General features: G+C 27.4%; 1 protein-coding gene across 4 annotated transcripts in view; it reads right to left on the bottom strand.

Moving 5' to 3' along the window:
• LOC112602295 (sodium channel protein para-like) overlaps window positions 1-1,169 on the bottom strand; it is a 59,680-nt gene extending 58,511 nt beyond the window's left edge. For all 4 annotated transcript variants that reach the window (XM_025350295.1, XM_025350296.1, XM_025350297.1 and 1 more), the window contains exon 1: window positions 739-1,169. The gene's annotated coding sequence lies outside the window, so the exon portion shown is untranslated. The remainder of the gene's footprint in view (window positions 1-738) is intronic.
• Window positions 1,170-23,199: the final 22,030 nt, after the last annotated feature.

The following is a 23,199-nucleotide window of genomic DNA, read 5'->3' as shown; positions in this document are numbered from 1 at the left end:
AGGGTAAAATATTATACATACACACACGCGTGTGCATGTGGCATACGATTTACATTTACTTGCAATATTCTATATGGTACCTACAGCTTATCATAACATATAATATAACGGTATTCGAGTATATATAATCATACTATTGAATATATATTACCTATAATTGCGTCCAAATAGACCACGACACGCTGTACAGAGTACACTAAAATTACAACAGTGCAGTCAACGAACTCTAAGTGCACCGAATAGAGCACAATTTATGATAAATTATATCGCTCAGAGGTTAATAAAGTGACCGCTGACCCGGGGTATGTAGTCCCGAGCGTCGGATTTGTACTATGGGTGTCCCCAAGGCCGGTAGTGTCTGAACCCCGTGACCTCAAGTCCGCAAACTTAAATCTCGCCGGCCACGAGACGACAAATTCATGAGCGCCTGACACGGGTAAGTATCACTCGGTCCCACTATTGCTCAGCATACACGACTTTCATGCCGTTTTCAAGCACCCCATTCCCTCGCCCAGCAACCGTCAATGAGATTGTTCATTCGAAGACGCGCATCGCGACCTGTCCCGTAATCACGGTACGCACTGAGACGGCAATATCCCCTCGCGATAATTTTATAATTTGCACATACGTACGACACCGTGAAAACTGCAGTAATGTTACATGATCGTACACGCGTTAGCCACATAAACAAATTATATTTTATGCAATAAATTATCGTCACATGTGTTGTTTAGTTACCTGCGATGCGCGTGTCAGTGGTGACGAAAAGTCGCCACTGTCGAGCCGGATCGTCGATCGGGTTCGGTGCTTTCCATTTGCGGTCGGTCCGATTGTGTGATATGGTTTCCGAGGGGTGTTGTAAAAATGATGTTAGAGGAGAAAATTTAAAAAAAAAAAAAAGGCGAAAAGAAAAAAAAAGCGAAAAGAATTTTCGAAAAAAATCAGTTGACGACTTGCACTCGACAATCGATTTCTGTGATATTAAACGGATTCAAAAGTGAGTGACACCGACACCACACGATAAAGACGAACTAGAAGACAAAGTAGGAGACACGCGAAGTATATTGTAACAAACGGCAACGGCAACGGATGGGTATATAATATAAATGTGTGTGTGTATGTGTGTGTGTGTGTATGTGTGTAGGTGTGTGTGTGTGTGTATGTGCGAGTGTGTGTTTATTTGTATTTATGTGTGTTTGTGTGTATGTGTGGGAGTGTGCGTGTGTGTAGGTGTGTGTTTAGGTGTGTGTGTATGTGTTAGAAAAAAAAAAAAAAAACAATTTTTACAAATATTATTGCAAAACCCTCCAAAATTAGCCGCGTATCGGTCGTCCGGCTCGCCTAGTAAACGTCATCCCACTGCGGAGCGGGGTTTTCGTCGTCGTAGCCACCGTAATCGTAGTCACCACCGTAGTCGTCGTAGTCGTCGTCGTCGGCGTCGGCGTCGGTGGCGGCGGCCGTCGGTCGGCGTCGTCGGTGGCTCGTGTGGCGGTGCGTTCCAGCGCCGAGCCGAGCGTCGCCGTCGAGTTGCTCCGGAACTACACTCACACACGCACGCTAACACACTACCACGCACCGACACACGGTCGCTGCGCGCCCCCGTCCCGAGCAATCGATAGCCGATAGCCGCCGCCGCCGCTGCCGCCGCCAAAACCCTGGGACCGCGCCCTCTCTGACCCTCCCTCGCCACGATCGCGAAACTCGTCCGTCCGGCGGTGGAAGGGTACGACTACGACGGCGAAGAAGACGACCTATGGACGGCGCGGCGATTCGTGAAGGGTACTGTGCGTAATAGGGGGGTGTCGGGCAGTCGGGTGGAAGGGGTGGGGCGCGGAGAGGGGCCCCACGGTTTGCGTTATAGAGTGCGGGGTAGGTGTTACAGTGTATAATATATTACATAGGTACGTACCGCGCGGCGGTGTGCGGGTGACACAGGTGCCTTTTAGGTTCACTCAACCCTTCCCCACCGCCAACTCTAACGAGCTACTTTTCGGTCGGGCGGCATGTATAACATCATTATAGGTATAGAGGCATAGGTCGCCCTAGGGAATACATCATCGGTGGCGAGTTTAGAGGGTTTCGTACTTATGAACGCGTGGTCTTCCGTGAAGATTTTTCCCCGGCAAGGAAAAACCAAAATAATCGCAAACATGAATTTTTTATTGCACGCTGTACATGTTACACCATCCTTGACGAAATTCCCGATAATTTATCGGATTTAAACCGACTCAAATAACGATCGTCCATCAACTTTTGGAATATCGCTGTATAATATTATCATAACAATAGTGCCGCCGTCACGTGCGATGTAATACGTCTCGTGTGTATATTATTATATTATGTGGGTAAAACGATAATTTAGAAGGTATATTATAAAATATTAGTATTATTATCGGTATTGTTTTTCGTGAAAGATTTATTGGATAAAGCGGTCGTCGTATACAGCAGTGTACATAGATAGTTCGAAACTTCTACTAAAACTTTTCATGAAACATTTTTTCCGTCATATTCAATATACAGGGTGAATCTCCGAGCATCTCTTCAATCTCCTTTCATCCTCTAGTAAAGCATTTATTTAACTTTTGATTTTTAAAAGTTTTAACTAAGTTTTTTACTATTAGGAACCATATTTTAAAATTCTTAAAATTTATATACGATTGAAAGCTTTTATATGGAGATACTATTTTTGAAAAAAAGGATTTTTTGAAATTTTTATATCAAAAAAGTACTAACTCGGAGATTTGTTGGTTCACGAAAAACAAGTATATGGTTTTCTTATACATATAAATTATATTTAAAGGGTCAACAGTGGATGCAAAAAATAAAACATTGACTATGATTAAATATAATTTTAGACCTATGTTTGAAGTTTGGTCAAAACCATTCAAATGATCATATTAAAAATCCGCGTCGTTTACATTTAATGTAGCTTAAGCTAGGGTAAATTCGTAAGCATTAAATTTGTCACAAACAACGCGATGCAGGATCAGCGAATAAAATATAAAATGTATTATAATGATTAGTCTACTCGTATAATACCTTTTATATTCAACCCAATTTTTCAAATTATAAAATATTTATAAATTAATATATGTTATATTACCATACATGAGACTATTAACATGATCCCAATCAGAATTTGAATAGATTTATTATTTGAGAAAAAAACAAAGGTGAGCATGCTGTATATATTTTATTATTTACAAAAAAGTTTTTCATGTCTGTTAATATGTTTTATTTTTTTTTTTTTATTTCATCGATTTTTCAATTACAATAATTGCATTTATTTAAATTATTTCAAAAACTAATCTACAAATTATACTCTTAAATAATTTGATCAATACACTTAATTGATGCACAATATAAATCGTAACCAAGTTAAAATATTAACTCAATATTGATATCAAACTCTACTGTAGCCCGCTTGTACACAAACACTAAATATTTACTATTGATATTTTATATATTTATCCGAAAAGTTGAGGTTCACACAATATAATACTCCTTCTTTGAAGTATCACAAACACGCTTGATATACTTCTCCAATTACATTAAAGGTTTCTTTTCACTTTATTATTTTATTTGCCTTTCATGTCATCATTCTATACGACAATTTAAAGCAATCATGTAAACAATAAAATAGATAAAGTTATAGTACTAAGAGATTTAATTTGAACTTTTAAATCATATGCTTTATACCTACTAATTGTATTCTACTATTATTTCAATTAAAACGATTCTGATTTCTGTCCAATTAGTATAATATGCAAAAATAAGTTAGACATCAATGAATATACTTAAAAATATGTAAATATGCACTACAATTTTTTTTTAACGTTTTTCCCAACAGATTAACTAACCCAAGTAAGAAAATATTTTTAAAAATCAAATTAAAAAAAAAAAAGTACTTGTTTGAAAATACAATTACATGTATTTTTCAACAAAATAATTAGTCAAATAATACATTGTATTATGGTTTCCACTTTTATTTATATTTATAATGATAGCAATGTATATTTTATTAAAGGCTAAAATATTTCCATGCATTTTGTCACAGAACTATTCATGTGTATTGTTTGTATTAGAATGAAATTATTTCTTAACAAAGTGATGATATATCACCGATGCAGAAATCTGGAAATATGACAAAACAACTGACGTAATAAGAACGGAAAAACGTATGCACTTGACAAGTATTTTTCAAATATTTGCAATTCGTTTCTTTATAAGACGATAAAACGTTTAAAGTCTAAAATTACAATCAATTGGTACCACAATGCATTTTTTCTCTTTTTTCGTGGAATTTCAAATGAAAAGTAATTTTTATTCAAATAAAAAGTATAAAAACTACTGAGTATTTACTTACAATCTATAGATATATGAATAGAAAAAAAATGTTATAACAAAAACGGGTTTTTTTCAATAAATATTGTAATTATACTTTTTACTTTTTAGTGATTATAAGTAGGTAATCTATTCTATCTACACATAATAAGTACGATGAAAAGTGAAATATAATTAAGTAAATTCTATCAGAGTATTAACAATCAAACTTAATTACATCTATGATTCTTTAATAACAATAGTTAATTAATATAAAGGTATTTAATAAAACTTTTAATTCTAATTATATTAGGAGTATCAAAAATATATAATATTATAATTTGTGCTTTTAACTATTATTTTTTTTAAAGCACGCAGCATTACTGACTGATTTAAGTTATGGGTATTTTAATTGACTGTCTAGTAAACTTTTACACTCTGTCCATTGGACTTTTGTCCCGGTAACCTTTTGGACTATGATAAATAGAACGAGCAATAATGAGTGGTTAAAAAAATAAAAACAAGACGAGATTTCAAAGAGATTGTAATGATTTTACAGTTTAAAACGGATTTTTAAAGAGCAAATGCTGTTGAGTTAATATATTATTATACTAAGATACTTAAAGCTAGGAATAGTGTTTTGGTACCTTCGTAAATTTTCGTAAACGAATACCGTTTACGTATAAATATAATATTATCAACGACATTATAGTATCTACACGATCTATGAAAAATAAAAAATGACAGTTTAATCTCCTCTCTACAGACGCACCCAGAAGACGGCCGAGTAGATGAAGGGTCAAAGCCCAAATCTTGCAATAACAACGCCAAGAAACAGTCAGTTTCTTCACAATGTTATGACCATACATATATGTATGAGCGGCCAACGGTGCATAAGAATTAACAATACATTTATGTGAAAGAGGACGAGTAACATAATAAAAAAACAACAAATTTACGTTAAAAAATCGTTTTTATCACTGCGGTTGTCGTTGGACGGCCGGAGCTATAGTTGAAAAAATGTACAGTCGTCAGCTCTATAATATATATATATATATATATACATATATAAATATATTTAGACTATGTTATATATTCATGATAACACGGACTACTGCTGCTCCTCTGTAATAACATCGTTGTAAGTCAATTTGTCAATTTGTTCGTCTGTGTCGTCCGTTTATTAACTGTGTACATAATATATAGTATTAATATATATATAAATATCGTTCCCTGTGGCATTACTACCACCACTGTCGCCGCCGCGGCAGTTGTGAATGCTGTGATGATCTTGAGCGAGGAATTTCATTATCGGTGACGAAGCACAAAGTCGTCTTTTCCCGGGAATATTACTCTACACCTGTCCCTACCAAAGATTTCGTGGTAACCAATTTCACTACTTTGCTATATATAAACTATTTTCCTTTTTATTTATTTTATAAATAAATACGATAAATTCGATGAAGTCTTTGTCTCTCTCTCTCTCTCTCTTGCATACAGGATGAATCCTTTCGTCATGGTCCGAGGAAGAATAAATAATATTGTTAGATTATTACATAATTTTGAAGAGATGTATAACTGAATAAAATAAAATATTGTAAATCGCAGTTTTACTTACGATACACTATTCCAATGCAAAAGAGTAATCAACGAATGTACAATTTGTACAAACATACGATTTAGCAGTAAAAAATCCGTATCTACGTATTTTAAATACACACACACAAAAAAAAAAAAAAGAAAACGATTTAATAATTAGTGACTTTTTGATGTATTTCAAATTACATAATATTATAATATTGAACAATGTTTCAACTCCACAAGAACAACATTCCTCCTTTTCATGATAAACTCACATTAAATTATATAATGTGCTTACGCTTTGAGCAAAGAAAAAAAATACTAACGATACTCCATCAAACCCTTACTGCAACCGATAACCTTTCCTTGTAGCTTAATAATCAGTATATAAACATGTATTATAGGATAATGGATACCTATATGATCCAATAATGTGCACATGAAAACCGTATTCAATTTTTCAGACGTTAAGTAAATTATTTAGTCATCCAATATAAATGATTTATTTTTGGTTCATAAGAAAACTGTAACAAATTTAATGAGAAATAATCCATAATATATTTACTTTAATTAATCCGTGGCCCTGTATAATAACTTTTTAAATTGTTATATATACCTAAAATATATTAATATATTATATACACGTAAAGAACAAAATAAAAACCTGTACATTCCATATATGATATTATGAATTCATAACATACTATATAGTATATTATAGTAGGTACTTTGAATATCTTATTACTTATTATTATTATTATTCATACAAAATACAAATGGGTGAAAAGAAATAAATTAATCTCATCGAGTATATGACATAAAACTTGTTAAAAGTTGCAAAATTATATAACACGAAAAAGACTGTATTAAAATAAACAATGGTATTTTATAATTTAATGGACATATTATGCGGTAAAACACGCGCAATAATACATTTTATTGTTATGTTGGTTTATTGAAAAAAATAAATTATCGTTTGTTACGATACGCTCGCAAGCTACGAATGCGATAAGTAGAATATCGATTTACAGCGTTTGTTTTTATCGCGATATATCCCAATGTGCTATTTACTAATATTTTGCACACATCAACCATAAAAAAAGATGTAAGAAAAAATAAAAATCTTTCTATGGATAATCAATGAAAACTTCGATTCTAACAGCAATACAATAGAATATTTTTGGTATTCTGAAATTGAAAAAATTCATATCATAATTTCAAAATACAAGATAACTTGCTTAATCCAACAATCAATGGACTATAATGGCGTAAGTTAATTATAATGTATATATCTATTATTATCAACTATTAGCTTTCACGGTGTTATTGAATAAAACATTTTAGTTTCAGGATTCAACTAAACTGAGTATGCGCTATGGATTTGCAGTATGATTAAAATGTTACCTTATCCCATGCGACAAAATCGATATTATTTCTAAATAATAAGAGGGGTAATTTCCTACCTATACTATCCGAAACAACCACTCGAAAACAATTAATTAAAAAATCGAAATTTTTGTACGCCTAGTGAATAATATTCATTAGTACGAAAAAATATATAAACACAATATTGGATTATTATTAATTTGATAAATATTAATTTAAAAGTATGATATATTTTGTATGTTGGCGTATAGTAAATTAATAAACACTCTAATGCAGTAATGCAATATTTAAAAAATGATGTAAGTAATTCAATATGAATACAATTTTATATTACACAATATGATGAAAAGTTATTGAGACATTAATAAAATAAAATTAATAGTGAATATCACTGCATTCTTGTTTTTAATGAAATTGATTTTAGTTACAAAAAAAGCAACATAAAATAAATTGTAACTTATAATTATTTATTTATGTAAAATATGATTTAATGTTTTAAAATTGACCATTTTATTGAAACGAGAATATATTCTAATTTAGATTTTGAGTGAAATAATAGTTTTATTAATTTTACAATAGTATATATTTTTCAGTAATTTTTGAAAATGTTTGTGTCCACATATATTTTTTTTAATGGAAAAAATACTCTGATCATCAACTTTGATGAATGATCAAGGTTTCTAAAAGAAAATATGATTTAAATAGTACTTGTAAGTTGTAAGTGATAAAAATTGAAAACTGTCTATATTTTTAAAACAAACGGAAAAAAACTCAAACAACATTAAATATCTTTGAAAATGTTAATACTTGGGTCTTATTCAGAGCAGGGCAGAATGGCATAGGCCGGGCGCGCAATTCTAAGAGGGGCCCGAATTTCAATGCTACTTATGTAATATTTTTTTTACATGATATTTGAAAAATTTATAATGATTTTAACAATTTACTACACTGAAGTTTCGTTTTTATTTTATTGTATACAAGTACAAACATCGTTATAGTTTTAAATTCAAATATCAATAGTTATTAGTTTTTGAGTAACAGAAAAATAAGAAAACATGTCGGTCTCTACGTATATTCAAAATTATATTTATTATCTCCAAACTATCAACTTAAAAATCAAATTATTCTGTATCCCCAGTTTAAGTTTGTTAAAAATATATAAAACAACGCGATGTATAGACAATACAGATACATAATACAATGTACAATAAAGGTATTGGTTGAAATATCATAAAATGTACCAATTACAAACTATGATTTTCTAATTAAAACCAATTATTAATTTTAAATGAAAATTTAAATATACCTAATGAATTTTATTTGAAAAAAGTATACTTATATTTGTATAAAATGGATTTTTATATTAAAGTTATATGTACTTTAAACTTATAAAGAATAATTTGTTAAAAATAAATAAATATGTGTTTAATTAATTTTGATATATATTTTTAGGAATAATTTTTTTTTTTTTTACAAAAATAATTGATAATAATAAAAATATTAAAATTTATCAATTATCATATTGAAATATTATAGTGATTAGGGATGTTGATACTATGACAGTTTTCATGGTTTATTGATACCTCTCCTCCTTATTACTTATTTTATTAGCACCTATAAAATGAACATGAACAGACACATCTAATGGCTTAATATTCCCTTTAAAAACTTAATGAAAATATCCTTGCATTTATATTATCACTTACTGATTGTTTAGATAATATACACAGTACTTTACTAATGGTGAGAATGATGAGCAGGGATACGTGGGGTGCCTCAACTAAATTTTTAGATATTTTAGCATATTCCAATTTTTCTAATGATGGTACATAATACAACTATACTCTGCTTATGGATTTTTTATAAAGTTAACATTATTGTTAACAAAATATGTGTAAGTATTGAAGTATTAATAACTGATACATCAATACACGATAATTATTTAATGCGTTTACGTTTTGTGTTTAGGTACAAGGTGATAAATTACCACGAAACAGTAACAGAAAAGAAGACTACGAATATTTGTCCTAAAAGACAATAAGACAATGTTCAAAAATAAAAAATATTCTCATTATTCATTATGGTTGACATTCTCCACTCTGAATTGCATGAAAATAAATATAGAAACAAACTCGGAAAGTTATGGCTATAAATATCTCGAACATTATATTTGTAGATTGTGTAATACGATACTAATAATAGTAATAATATAGTTCATGTACAAAATACATAGGTAGCTCACGATACCGCAGATATCACAATAATAATCGATACATTATACTATTATACGAGCAGTGTACCTATGCGTAGTATTCATATAAATAAAATAAGTACTTGCTTTCAAAATATCATATTATACTATAATAATGTTATTATAGGTTTCTGCATTCGAGTATAAATTATATATATATATATTAATAAAATATTTATATTGTATAGGTGCACATCACAATAAAAATATGAACGCGACAGATTAAAAATGCTACAAAAATATTTAAATATTTGAGGGAATACTTTTTGAACTGGGTCCTTCAAATCGAGTAACATTAAAAATAGTCATTTTCATTTTTACGTTAACATTCATCCATAAAATTATTTATTAAAATTATTATAAAATATCTTTGGTAAATATTACTAATAATAACTAGTTTTATATATTTTTTAATGATTACAGTCATAGAACAAACGAGTATTCAGATATAAGGACAAATTTTATACATTTACATGGAATAAATGTTTTATTAAATCACTGTAAAAGACAATTTTTAGTAAAACTTTTGTTATTTATATTTATTCAACGTAGAATTTAAAATGTACATATGTTGACCTAGTAAGTAATATAACCTCCTTTTTTTACCCTTTATATCTGACATATACACACATAAATATGGTTCTTGACTTAAGTAGTAAAAGGAGACTACATAAGTAATTATTTTAATTTTAGAAGAGGAAGTTTGTATATTCCACAAAAAATAACAAGTTCTTTCCATCTGAAATTATATAGAAGATATGTTTTTCATGATTTTTTTTTTAAGTTTGTGCAATTTTATGATACATTTTATGATATAATATAATTTTAAATGGAAATTTATTGATCGATTGATGTATTATTTAAGCATAATACATACGTCGAATCATAAAGTGTTTTACCTTTTATAGCAAAAACCTTAATAACAGTAGTGGCACTAAAAAAAAAAAAACTAACACAATATATTTTTACTTGGTACCTATCTATATTTTATGTAATTATTGATTTTTTTATGCTAATAATAACCATGCAATATACTTTAGATTATTGATAAAAAATTTACAAAACTACTATTTATTAGTCATAACGATTCAATTCTGATCATAGGAGTAAAATTTTTAAAGATATTAATTACCTCCTCAGAATTTATTTTATATGTTAGTTATTTTAATTACAAGAGTAAAGTTACTCTCATCAATTTTTCAAGTTAAACCAAATTATTTTATTATTTAAGGTTATTATACAAAAATTGTGTACATCACTTAAACCGACTATAAACATTTCAAAAAAAGTTGTAAAAGTTCTATTAATATATTTTGTAGGTCATCGAAAGAATCGTACTTCATAGTGTTTTATAATTTATTTTTTATGACATTATTCTTGATAAATACTCATAAATGAGAGCAATTTGTATAATAAAGAGTACCAAAACAATTATTAATATAATGTCCTCAATGGTTTGAAGATATTTCAAAATTAAACTTTTCTTCTACACTAGTTGTGTTTTCTCAATCAACAAAAAAAAAAAAAAAAAATATTAATATCTAATTACTTATCTATACATTTTAAGAATTTATTGTGATATATAATGATTACCTATTTCAATTTACGATGGTAATCATTTTACACAGCATGTATACACCTAAACAACTTTTTTAGTTTCAATTTATTTAACATAGTTGGAGAAAATTCTAAAATACTTACCTGCGTTTATTTATCTCCTCTTTCTTCGGTTGTTGAGGTCATATGGGTGTTGGTTTCTATTACTACAGTTCACAACACGTACCTGTTTCTATTACACTTGTATACATCTAATATTTATATTGATTCATCCTTATTCCTTGTACATTTTATTTAAATTATGAAATTTTTTTTTCTAAATTTTACTATTATTATTGTATTTTTTTTTTTTTTTTTGTCTATTCATTTATAATTTACAGAAATGAATTCATCTGTATTAATATAATACACCATTTTAATAAATATAGCTTAAATAAATAATATTAGCTTATATCATACTGTGTAAGATAATATGATTGTAAGATTTTATAGATTAATTAAAACACCTAGGTAGTTAATATACGTTAAATGTACTTAATACTTTAGCTTACTGGCAAATGGCAATTTTCTAAATCATAGACATTAATCGTTTAGTATTAGATAACAATAATAAAAGATACCTATATTATAATAAATTTAAATAGAAAATTTAAATTGATATAATGTGTCGTACAAAAATGTATAATAGTAAATACTTACTAATGCACTTGATACATAGTTAATGGCTAAATATAATTCTACAAATCTACCACCTACATCTTTAATAGGAAAAAAATAAAAATAAATTTAATAACAGGATATAATGTACAAATTTGATTTTAAATAAAACCATCAAAATAGGTTCATTAAAAAAATATATATCGAGTTATGTAATTAAATTGTATTACTATACATGTTAGAAATTTGTTTTCGTTTAACAATTATTTAATTTTAATATTATTATTTTAAATAAAACTTATTTTGTACTTATAACCTACATATTTTCGATACATAGTTCTTTAGAACAGATTTAATGCTTGAGCTCAGCGACAACAGATGGCGTTAGTAATTCATTTTAATACAAACCGTACATGCTTTTTTTTATTGACATTTTCGATTACATTTTAGTTAATATATCATATTATTTCTATTTAACTGCTTATATTCGCTTACAGTCGTTTTTAAAATACTTTTAAAATGTTATATCCAAATGCATTACTAAATGTTGCAACTAAATAAACAAAATTAACTCAATTAATAACTACACTCGATGGTTATATTTGATAAATGACTTTTCTTTTAATTTATTTCTTATGTTATTTGCCATTTTTTGTAAACTATTCGAAAATTTGATTATTAAGTACAATTTGGTTAGTCTAGAAACGGAGTGTGTGAATTTTTGGACTTTTTTACTTCTCAAGTATTAATCAACATAAAAGGTAAAAAATTTACTCGAGGATCATTCATTACTTGAACTATTGTTCCTTTCACTATTCATAAAATAAAATAAATATATTCGATAAATATTTTATATTATCATTAAACATAGACTTAAATAAGATGGATACCATTTTTCAGATATTCAAAAACTGAAGTATTATTGTACACAAATAACTTAGTACATACCATACTATAATTTAGTAATGTCCAAAAATATATTATAATCTAAAATATAGACTAAAATGAACTCTTTAATTGGGTACAAATGGTATTTTTAAAAACCCTGATTGAAAAAAAAAATATTAAAAATATGAAGAAATATTGTTAGTTTGAAATTATCTTAATACAATCACGATTTATATAATTAATTAATTTATATTCTTTACAATAAAATAATAAAAAATATGATTTTTCTTTATACTAAACACAGCACGGTTAATCGTTTATTATATGTATCCAAATCTGATTTTAAAAAAAGGTACAATAGATTTTTTTTATTTATAACCCAAAATATGATTAATATTATACGACAATCGTTATTATGTTGTTAGTTTAATGATTTTGTTTCATAAGCTAAAAACGACCAAAAGGATTAAAGGATTTTAGCGGTATACTATACGGAATAATAGGTAAAAGATAAGGATTGAAGATGCCGCAGCCGTCGTCAACAGGTGTTATTAAGAAATACCATCAAATCGATAATTGATATTGATCGTTTTCGATAAAAACGAGTCGTTGAGTTTTAATGATAATGTATTATAAAAAAAAGAATAAAAAATAAATAAAATATGAGAAAACTGGTCTTATACTATAGGTACTCGATATCAAAAGTCGCATTCTATTGTCCAAAACAGCAGGACAATGCTTAACGTTGACTTCAGTCGAGTATCTTTTCGAGTGCTCACGTAACAATTTTTGAGAGTGTTTTTAATCGTATCATTTTTTTTTTCCCCCGAAAAGACAACGGGCTTGTTCAATATCATATTGTGTGTTGCCACTGAAGCAGTATTTCATATTCAAATATTATATTTACTTTGAAGATTTATGGACTCCCCGTGGATTGTCAACCCCAATGTTACGTATTACGTATCTAAAGTTTTCGGGTTTCTGCCATTCGCCGGAAACAGCAGAGCTATCATAACATTGTTATACTCTTGGTTAATATGGATATGTATGGGCTTTTCTGGGATTTACGTGAACATATACCATTACAAGAAAAACCAAAACGTGTTGCCACAGTTTAATATGCTAACAAAGGTATGTTCATCGTTGTTATAAATAACAAACAGAGTAACTCTTTACACGAGGATAAACTGATTTCTCTGGAAATATTATGAGTAACTAAAACTTATTATTTGTAATATTTTGTTTTGTATTTTTTGGAAACTTATTAAAACTGAAAATAAACAATATTAATACTTTATTTAAAAACATTTTCATAACTATGGTGATCATTAACCATAAAAAATCAGCTTGAACCACTTTTAACCCTTATAAATTATCATATTATTCATATTCCTTATTATTATATGATGGCTTAACCTATTTTTATATGCTAAATTAGAACTATTTTTTGATCTGGTAAAATTCACTAACTAAACTACTAAGGACATAAATTATAAATATTATTAATTGTTATTTTCGTGTATTATAATACATTTTTTTTTCTTAAATTAGTATTAAATTTAGTGATATTCATATAATACAACACTAAAAAAGATTTGTTTCTTAATTTAGTTACATTTCCTATAATTGTTTCAAAAGGTATATAAATATATATTATAAATTTGCAATAACTTACAAGGGTCTCTGGAACAACAATATCGAGTACTGTCAATAGTTATTAACTTATAAAGTTATAACTTTAAAACAGGGCTATTAATATATTAAATAGATTAAGTATCGATAAATTGTAAAAGCCTTTTTTTTGTTTATTAAACTCTGTTTATACAACGGTACACCTAAATGAATTTCTCGAAATAGTTGCGGGTTGTTCTTTGAGTGAAACTTTCGAAATTAAATCTATAGTAACTATTTCACTTAGAAAATTATAGTTTGTTTTATTTTATATTTTCAACGTGTGTATTTTATTGATTGTGATATATACAATGTTGAATACTATAAAATGCCTAATAATGATGCACAATATGTATTAAATTCGTTGCGGTTATATATAACCTTAATGAAGACCGATGCTAAGTATATCAATTTACCATACCCAGTAAACAAACTATTAATATTATATCGATTTATTAATGAATCATTTGTTTAATTTTAAATAATATTTATTTGGTATATTTTTTAAGTATTATTTATGTATAAATTTCGTTCTTTAGTTAAATTTTGTTTTGAACATATTTTAAATGTTAGAAATACTTCATTGATAACTACTGTAATACGGTTTCAGGTGATTTTTATCGAAGTACTGACCAAATTCATCGTAAACATTTTTAGTATCTCAATATCGGTGTACAGGAGCCAAGACTATAATCGGCTGTTGGAAAAATTCTACAAATTTGACAATTCGGGGTTGAGAATGCCGTGTCTGCCGGATGTGCACATTCAAATGTTTTACTTACTGTACGTCTTATTCATGAGTGTCCACAATTTTATTTGTAGTATTTTATATACGAGCATCCATACATACATATTGATGGCGTGGAATCTGTTTTGTTCATCGACAATACTGGTGATCGTTCAGTACATGGTATACGTCCGGATGTTAAGAGACAGGTACGAGTCGGCCAACAAAATTTTCAAAAAAAGTAAGCTCATAAGTATTTAATTTTTTGAAAATGACTAGATAGGTAATAATATACAGATTAATAGTTAATACATCCATTACTTTCGAATTCTAATTAACTCAGTATAGGTATAGCTGATATCAGGTATATATGTAGTATGTACTAAGTCATAATCTGAAATCGTATAATTTTATATTTTATAATATTACAGGATGTCTTACAATATTTTGACTTCGAAATGCCCACAAATAATAATATATAAATATTTTGTGGTTATATTACCATCTAACTTTTAACAGTCTATTTGAATAATTTAAAAAAAAAATCAAATTAAAAAATATATTAGTCAATATTTCCATTTATTATACAAGCAATTTACCAAGCATACTAATCTCCTCCTATTTTTTTTTCTTAAAATTTTTTTTTCGGAATTTCTAAATATGTTTAATAACCATCGCATAATCAAATTATTTAAATTTTTTGTAATACTTAAGAAATTTCCTTTGAATATTTTCTCTTCAATACCTGTCTAAAAATTTTTCTCCGATGTCAACTTAAAACATTTCAACAAAAAAAATAACTGATCTTATTAGATATTATTATCCAATGTCCAACATCGATAAAGGCATAATATAATAAAATGTATAATCAATAAATTATAAAACTTTTTTATGATTACATTAATATATTTACAAGTGTATATTGATTAAAATTTATTGTACAGGTGTGTCAAATAATTTTTTTCTTGATAAAAAATATATTTATCCAAAAGAAATGAACAGTTTGTTTACTGAACTTCATGGACTGACGGAAGAAGTAAAAACTTATTACGCATATCATATAATACTTATCATTGTCGAAACAGTTATAATACTTGTATCGAGTGTGACGTCATTGACGGTCAACTATCTTCATGAGTTGGATACAAAATTCGTTCATAATGAATATTTCATTGGACACTGTTCTTTGAGATTTTTGTTTTTATTTTATTTGGTTCGAGAAACCCATAATACTATGATCGAAGTAAGCATAACATAATTTGTACGTATAGTTTATAAAATTTTAAATTAAAGTTTACTTTATTAGTATACAATAACTATAATAACTTACATATTTTATCTATTCATTATTATGAATTAAATAGTAATACCTATGATTTAGTGGATTTATGGACATCTTTGTATTATAGTTTATTCAGTACTTTTGTAGTTTTTATAAATTTAATTATAAATAAATATATTTATCTGAATCACAACTATATCTTAAACCGAATATTAATTATTGATATTTCTATAATAAAAATCAATATTTTATTAAACTAAGAAACGTATAAAACAAGTGAAATAATAACTATACAGTATACATTATACTATAATAAAGCATGTGTACCTATACTAAAAAATAATTATTTAATGCAGGCAAAAAATACTGTTTTGATTGGTCACGAAGCATTGAATACCACATCAGACACAACGATTATGAAACACGTAAATTATTAATTGAAATACTTACCTGTTAAAATATTTAACTGTTTTAAAATTCATATTTTCATAGTTTGAAATAATAATACTAAATTTTTGGAATCATCCGGTTGTATTTGACGTACTTGATTTCTTCGATTTGGATTACAAACTTCTTCAGTCAGTAAGTATTTATTTTTAAGAATATATCCGATGTTTTAACAAATATTGCCATTTACTAAATATGCATTAGTTAAATAATTAATTAAAAAAAAAAAAAAATTGATTTTCAACTCGTAATTAAAGATTTAATAACGAAACATATTGTACAACGACTAAATTGGTCAGTGCTCTGTAATAATTACGCGAGCGTAAGAGGCTGTTATGGTTGAAAAATAATTCAATGGAATTAAAAAAATATGAGTCGTTAGTACTAAATGTATTATGTTATAGTTTGGTGTTCTACAATGAATCTATTTAAGATCATTTATTTTATATTTATTTAATGAAAATAAGTAATTCTAAAACAATAATCCATGCAACACTTTACATCACCACTGTCATAATATCATGTCAATCCTCATAAAAGTTAATTTTAATTATTCACGAATGTTTATTACCTAATTAATGATAAATTAACTTTGTATTGTTTATAATGTAAAAAGTTATACCTTGTGGACTTAGAGTGTAGTGTTTAATTTCTTATGAGAAGATTTAAATAATTATTTCTCTTAAAATAAGTATACGATGTAAATAATGTAATAGATGTTTGTAAACGCGCATGACTTTTGTCGGGCCTAACACGACATATCTTATTAAAGTTTGGGCGATGGGTAAACGTATTATTATTTAAGATTGCGCATTAAACATAATATTATATAGTTACATAATATAGCTCTTTTTGCTGGATTAAAATAATAATTATCAACAATCATGTTTCCAGATAACAGCATCCGTTGTGACATACGTGGTTATTTTGTTTCAAATACAGTTGGTGATCATGGACATGGCGTCTTAACAGTTTTTACTCTTACACAAAATACAGTTGTAAATAAATATATTAGGTATAATAAAGTATTAGAATAATAATTATATTACTGTATTATAATATATTGTGACTACTTATTAATATTGTAAGTGATAAAAAATTGAAATTAAATTCGCATTTCAAATTTAAAAAAATAAAAAACCACACTTTATGGTCTGATATTTTTGTAACGCGAATTTATAATCAACACGAACATCTAATCTAAACAAATAATAGATTTATAAATATTAATAAAAATATAATAATGATTTAGTATTACCGTGTTAAATATTTTAATTGAGCATGACATTTTAGGGTGGGTCATTGTCCAGATGGTTACCCATATACGCCGCTGATGCATGTATATTGTATATACTATAAATTATATATGTATGGTATTTACATATTATATCATTATATATTAGTGCTTGGGTTAAAATACGTTTAAAGTTTGAATTAAATTATTCAATATCACAATTATTCAAAACGAAATAATAGATTATTAAAATAATTATTCATAGTTTATATTAATTGATTTATTGTAAATTGTAATAGTAATGTTATTTATTTTAAATAAATTACAAAATAAATTTTAGTTTATTAACTTAAATAATATTTTCAATTATGTAAATTTAGTTTAAATAATATAGTTATATGTTATTAGTACTACTATGCTTACTAGTATACTAATATAACATTGAAAGTTTTTCGGTAATATTTAAAAAAATATGATTATTATAAATCGTATTTCATGTTTAAACTATAATTTAATACGAATACAATAATAAACTAAAAGCTATAGAATTTGAAGTACTATGTTTGAGTTTGTTTAATATATTTATATTTATATAATATTTTTGAAGTTGTTTAGTTAATAGTGTAAATGTTTGGTATACTTGGAAAATATTATTTATTACATTTTTTTTTTTATAATTATAAATGATTTAATGATATTTATTATGTTTAATATTAGAGCATAAAATCTAAAATAATTTTGGTAAGATTACTTACAATTATGTTTAAAAGTTTTTAAATAATGCAAACAATTTTTCTCCCAATTTAGTTTAATAATTTTTGAATATATTTTTAATGTGGCATCGTATGTGTATTTTGTTTACAGAATTTAAGATTATTTAGATATTAGCGATAACCTATAGCTATTATTATAACAATAATATTTAATGGTAATGTGTTTGTATTTTTATAGATTCAAAATTAACGAATACTGTCGACGATGCAAAAATATTTTCCACAATTATTTATTCGGATGATGCATTAATTTTACGAGCAATTTTAAAAATATTAATACTTTAAGTTTTTTTTTTTTCAATTGTTAGATTACAATAGTCATTCAGTTATAACTCTTCCATCAATCTTATTTAAATGTAAAACTTACTTTTTAAAGTTTTTGAATTATAAACTAAATATACCAATTATCACAGAAAAACTTATACAATATGCGAATCAATGAATTAGGGCTTACATATTATGTAAGGTATGGAGAAAGGTTGTTGATATAATGTTTATTTATGACTTGTTACACGATCACATTCATTTTTCAGAATTCATTTTTTTGTTAGGCTTTAATAAAACAAGTAACTGTTTGAGGAAAATAAATTTGTTTTATATTCCATTTTATAAATATGATTATGGTTCCTTTACTTTCTTTTTTAGATCATTAACATTAACAAACTAAATTATGGATTATTTAGAATTTTTTTTTATGTCACATAGTGTTTTTCATCGAAATGTAAACTTAACTTTAAATTAAATTGCAAAGTAGTTTTCAAATTTATTTTAATTTTTAATTTTTCATGTTGATTTGTTCTCTCATTAATTTAATCTTATTTAATAATTGTATTTATATTTATTAGGTAATTAATTTTTATAATGTTATGTCAATTACCGATACTGTAATACTAGATTTTATTGTCATTCACACTACTGTATCTACTTTTCAAAAGGATTCACTCAGTTTAAAAATATACGATATAAATAAATACATTTCCATGCTCCATAGTTGATTAAAAAGCAATACCTTCCGTCTAATAATAGTGCAATATTGTAGTCATGTAATACAGGCTATGTACCCAACGTAAAAATCGTTACAGACGAGATTAATTGTTTTTTATATACGCGTCTTCCATTTTCTTTTTGATCTGTTAGACTGCGACGATTTAATAACGTAGATATGTATAAATATATAATATGATGTCTTATACGCTTGGGATGCTGGGCACACCTGCCACCACCGCGCGCGTGTAGTAAAACGCCATTTTCTTTAGAAGATTTTTTTTCTTTAATCAGCCGACAATCTGTTTTTTTTTTTTTTTTTTTTTTGTTATCATTGTTGTCTATTATGTATCAATGACACTCCAATCGTGAGCCGTGGATTTTATTTTCCGGTCCATCGGTCGCCGTCGTCATCGTCGTACAGGCGCGCGCGCCAGGCCCATGGTCCAGCGGGAGAAAAACAGTGTGAACGAATTCGATTAACTGGCGTTTCACGTGTCAGTCGTGTTTTACACACCCTATTCACTTCCAAACTCACCTCCCTTTATGGTCAAATACTTATTACTACATACGTAATATTATATTACACATTGACCATATTGAACAGACGAAATCTCAGACGGTCTGAGCTATTACCTGCTGCATTGACTTTTCGGTATTGTCCTTAATGTAATGTTGTCGATTGTGCTACACGATACCCACAGATACAAATATAATAATGTTATATTATGTACTCTGCATATCTGGCTCGTCTGCTGGGACGCGCACTGTAATATTCACCTGTCGGCGCCTCTTGTGAGCACGTCTGATGACCGCGACGGTAGAATAAAAATAATAAGAATAATAAGAATTCATATACATATCATATAATAATAAAAACTAGCCAGAACGTGCTCGGCGACGGACTAATATTTGTAAACCGCACGCGCACACGCATGGCACGCCCACGTGTGTGCTATACGGTATGATATAATTTTATTCTCATTAACCCTTTACGATATAGTATTGGTTACCCTTTCGCTCCTGATAATAGTAATAACAATAATAATAATATGCAGGTGTTGACGGCGGCGAATTGGAAACGGATTTAATCGACCATTTAGTTCATATGACCGTGTCCGGACTTGGGGTTGTTTCTACTGTTGTAATATTGTATATTATCAATATTACGCCAGTCGTCGACAGGTATTATTACAGATGATATAATGTATTGTAACGAAGTTATGTCAAAAAATGGGAGGTAAAGCAGGTAGCTAGAAATGAAACTGTGTGGTAGTTGCTATCGTTTACTCGTCGCCATGAATGTGACGTAAAAAAACATTTATACATGAATGTAAAGTACAACGTTAGAACAATTTGTGTGTTCCTTTCTCACGAGGGACATTAAACAATCATGTATGGTACATGGGGTAATTCACTAATCATGATAATTGATAATTTGCCATTTGCTATAACCCTTTTATGCTTTAATTGATTAATAATATACATTTATTCGGGTTCTAGTTCTTGGATATCTTTGGAATCTTTACTTAAAGCTCATGTTTTAAAATACTTAGATATTTTATGTAATTTTAAGGAGTGTTCTGTATCTTCACGTATTTATTTCACTAAGACTATTACCTTTTTTACTGTAAATTTTTAGCAGATATTTTTTTGATTATTTTTATGTATCTAAACCAAAAATATAAGAAGTAGTTGTTACTTAATGAATACTGTGTATCAACGACAATATTATATGACTTAATATTAAATATAAAATTAATTTAATATTTAATCGAATTGCAAAAAAATAAAATTGTACTATTTAACGGTTCACTAAAATTGAATAAACCAATGACTAATCATGGGCCATTAAATCATGTTAAATTGACCATTAGCTTACTATATTGAATTATTAAATGTTTAGTGATTGTTATTTGTTTCCAAAATGAGACACATTTTATAAATTATAAAAAATTAATCAATAATTACTATAATATTTTCAAATCATCAAAGCTTCCATATTTTCTAAACCTAATATTATTTACTATATTATATATGGAATATAAAATGTATTAATCCAGAAACTACTCATTAAAATGTTGATTATTTATACACAAAAAAATTTACAAAAAATCATCAGCTTGGCAAATTATAATTTTAAAAGTTGTATTCTTATTATGAATAGAGAATAAGAGAAAATATAATATACTATTTGATTTTCTACTCATTGTTAAAAATACGATCTATTAGAATTTTAATCTATGACTAATTTAATTAAAAACCCGTGAAATTTGCATAAAACTGTAAACTAAGTTTTGAATTAACTACATTATTTATTAAATTACTTATTTAAAGTAAATAAATATATTTATTATTATTATTATTATTAACGCTACTTGGAAGTGGATGCGTAAATATTAAAAAAGTATCTAGGTATACTTTTAACTCAGAACAATGAGTTTTAATAGAAAACAAAAACAAGAATACGGGCAGACAATAGATGTTACTTTAGACTGATTAAGATGTTTGAAAAATTATAGTAAAAAATGCTGTCTAAGAGTTCTTAAGACTCAGGTTCAATTATATAGGCTTTAAATTCGATTGTGAAGATGTATGGATACAAAACATGGAACTCCATAAGGTACAACAGAACAACTTTTAAGTATTTGAAAGGAAAATTTTTAAATTGATTTTGGTATCATGCGTAGATGCAAATACAGGAGACTGGAGAATCAGAAATAATGGGAAGACTAAAGAGCTTTATAAAAAACCTATATTGCGAAGGAAACAAGGAAGTGACGGCTCATCTGGGCTAGACACGCATGATGAAAAGACAGCTCATTAGTTATTTATTTAAGTGGTAATCCAAAAGGAAAATAACCAAATAGGGCGACCTAAATTAAGTTGGGAATATCAGGTTATATAAGAGATATGGAGCAGGCAGTTTCAGACATAGAATAGCGAGTCTTAGAAATAGATATAGAAAGATGATAGAAAATATATTTGTCAGTATGACCTTAAAGGCCTAAACATCAAAAACAAAAAATATTTGATAATAATTTCTAACCTTAATGTTTTTTTTTTTTTTTTTTTTAAAGAATTACAACAAAACAACAAAAACTTTTACTCTAGGTATCATTTTAAAAAGTACCTACTATTAATTTCCTATTTTTGATCCCTTAAATTTCTAACAAGATCAAATTTTCTATCAAAAAACATCTTATGTTAAAGATTATCATAAAATAAAGTAAAAATAAACAACATAAAATCGTAAAGCCAATACATATTCATTGCTCCTTTCTGAAAATTCTAAATTGGGAATAAGGATCTTTGACAAACCACCTTGTAAAGTTTCGATAAAATATATTTAATGGAATCATAAATTAAACAATTCCAATCAATCTAAAATATATTATTGGAGTACCGTGTCTTCCATCTTCGTGACACATCTCATTA

This window comes from Melanaphis sacchari, unplaced genomic scaffold, assembly GCF_002803265.2.
Source record: "Melanaphis sacchari strain LSU unplaced genomic scaffold, SCAv2.0 Contig85_pilon_pilon, whole genome shotgun sequence".
NCBI lineage: Eukaryota > Metazoa > Arthropoda > Insecta > Hemiptera > Aphididae > Melanaphis > Melanaphis sacchari.
Note: the sequence above shows the minus strand (reverse complement) of the source record. Positions and strands in the feature narration are given on the sequence as shown.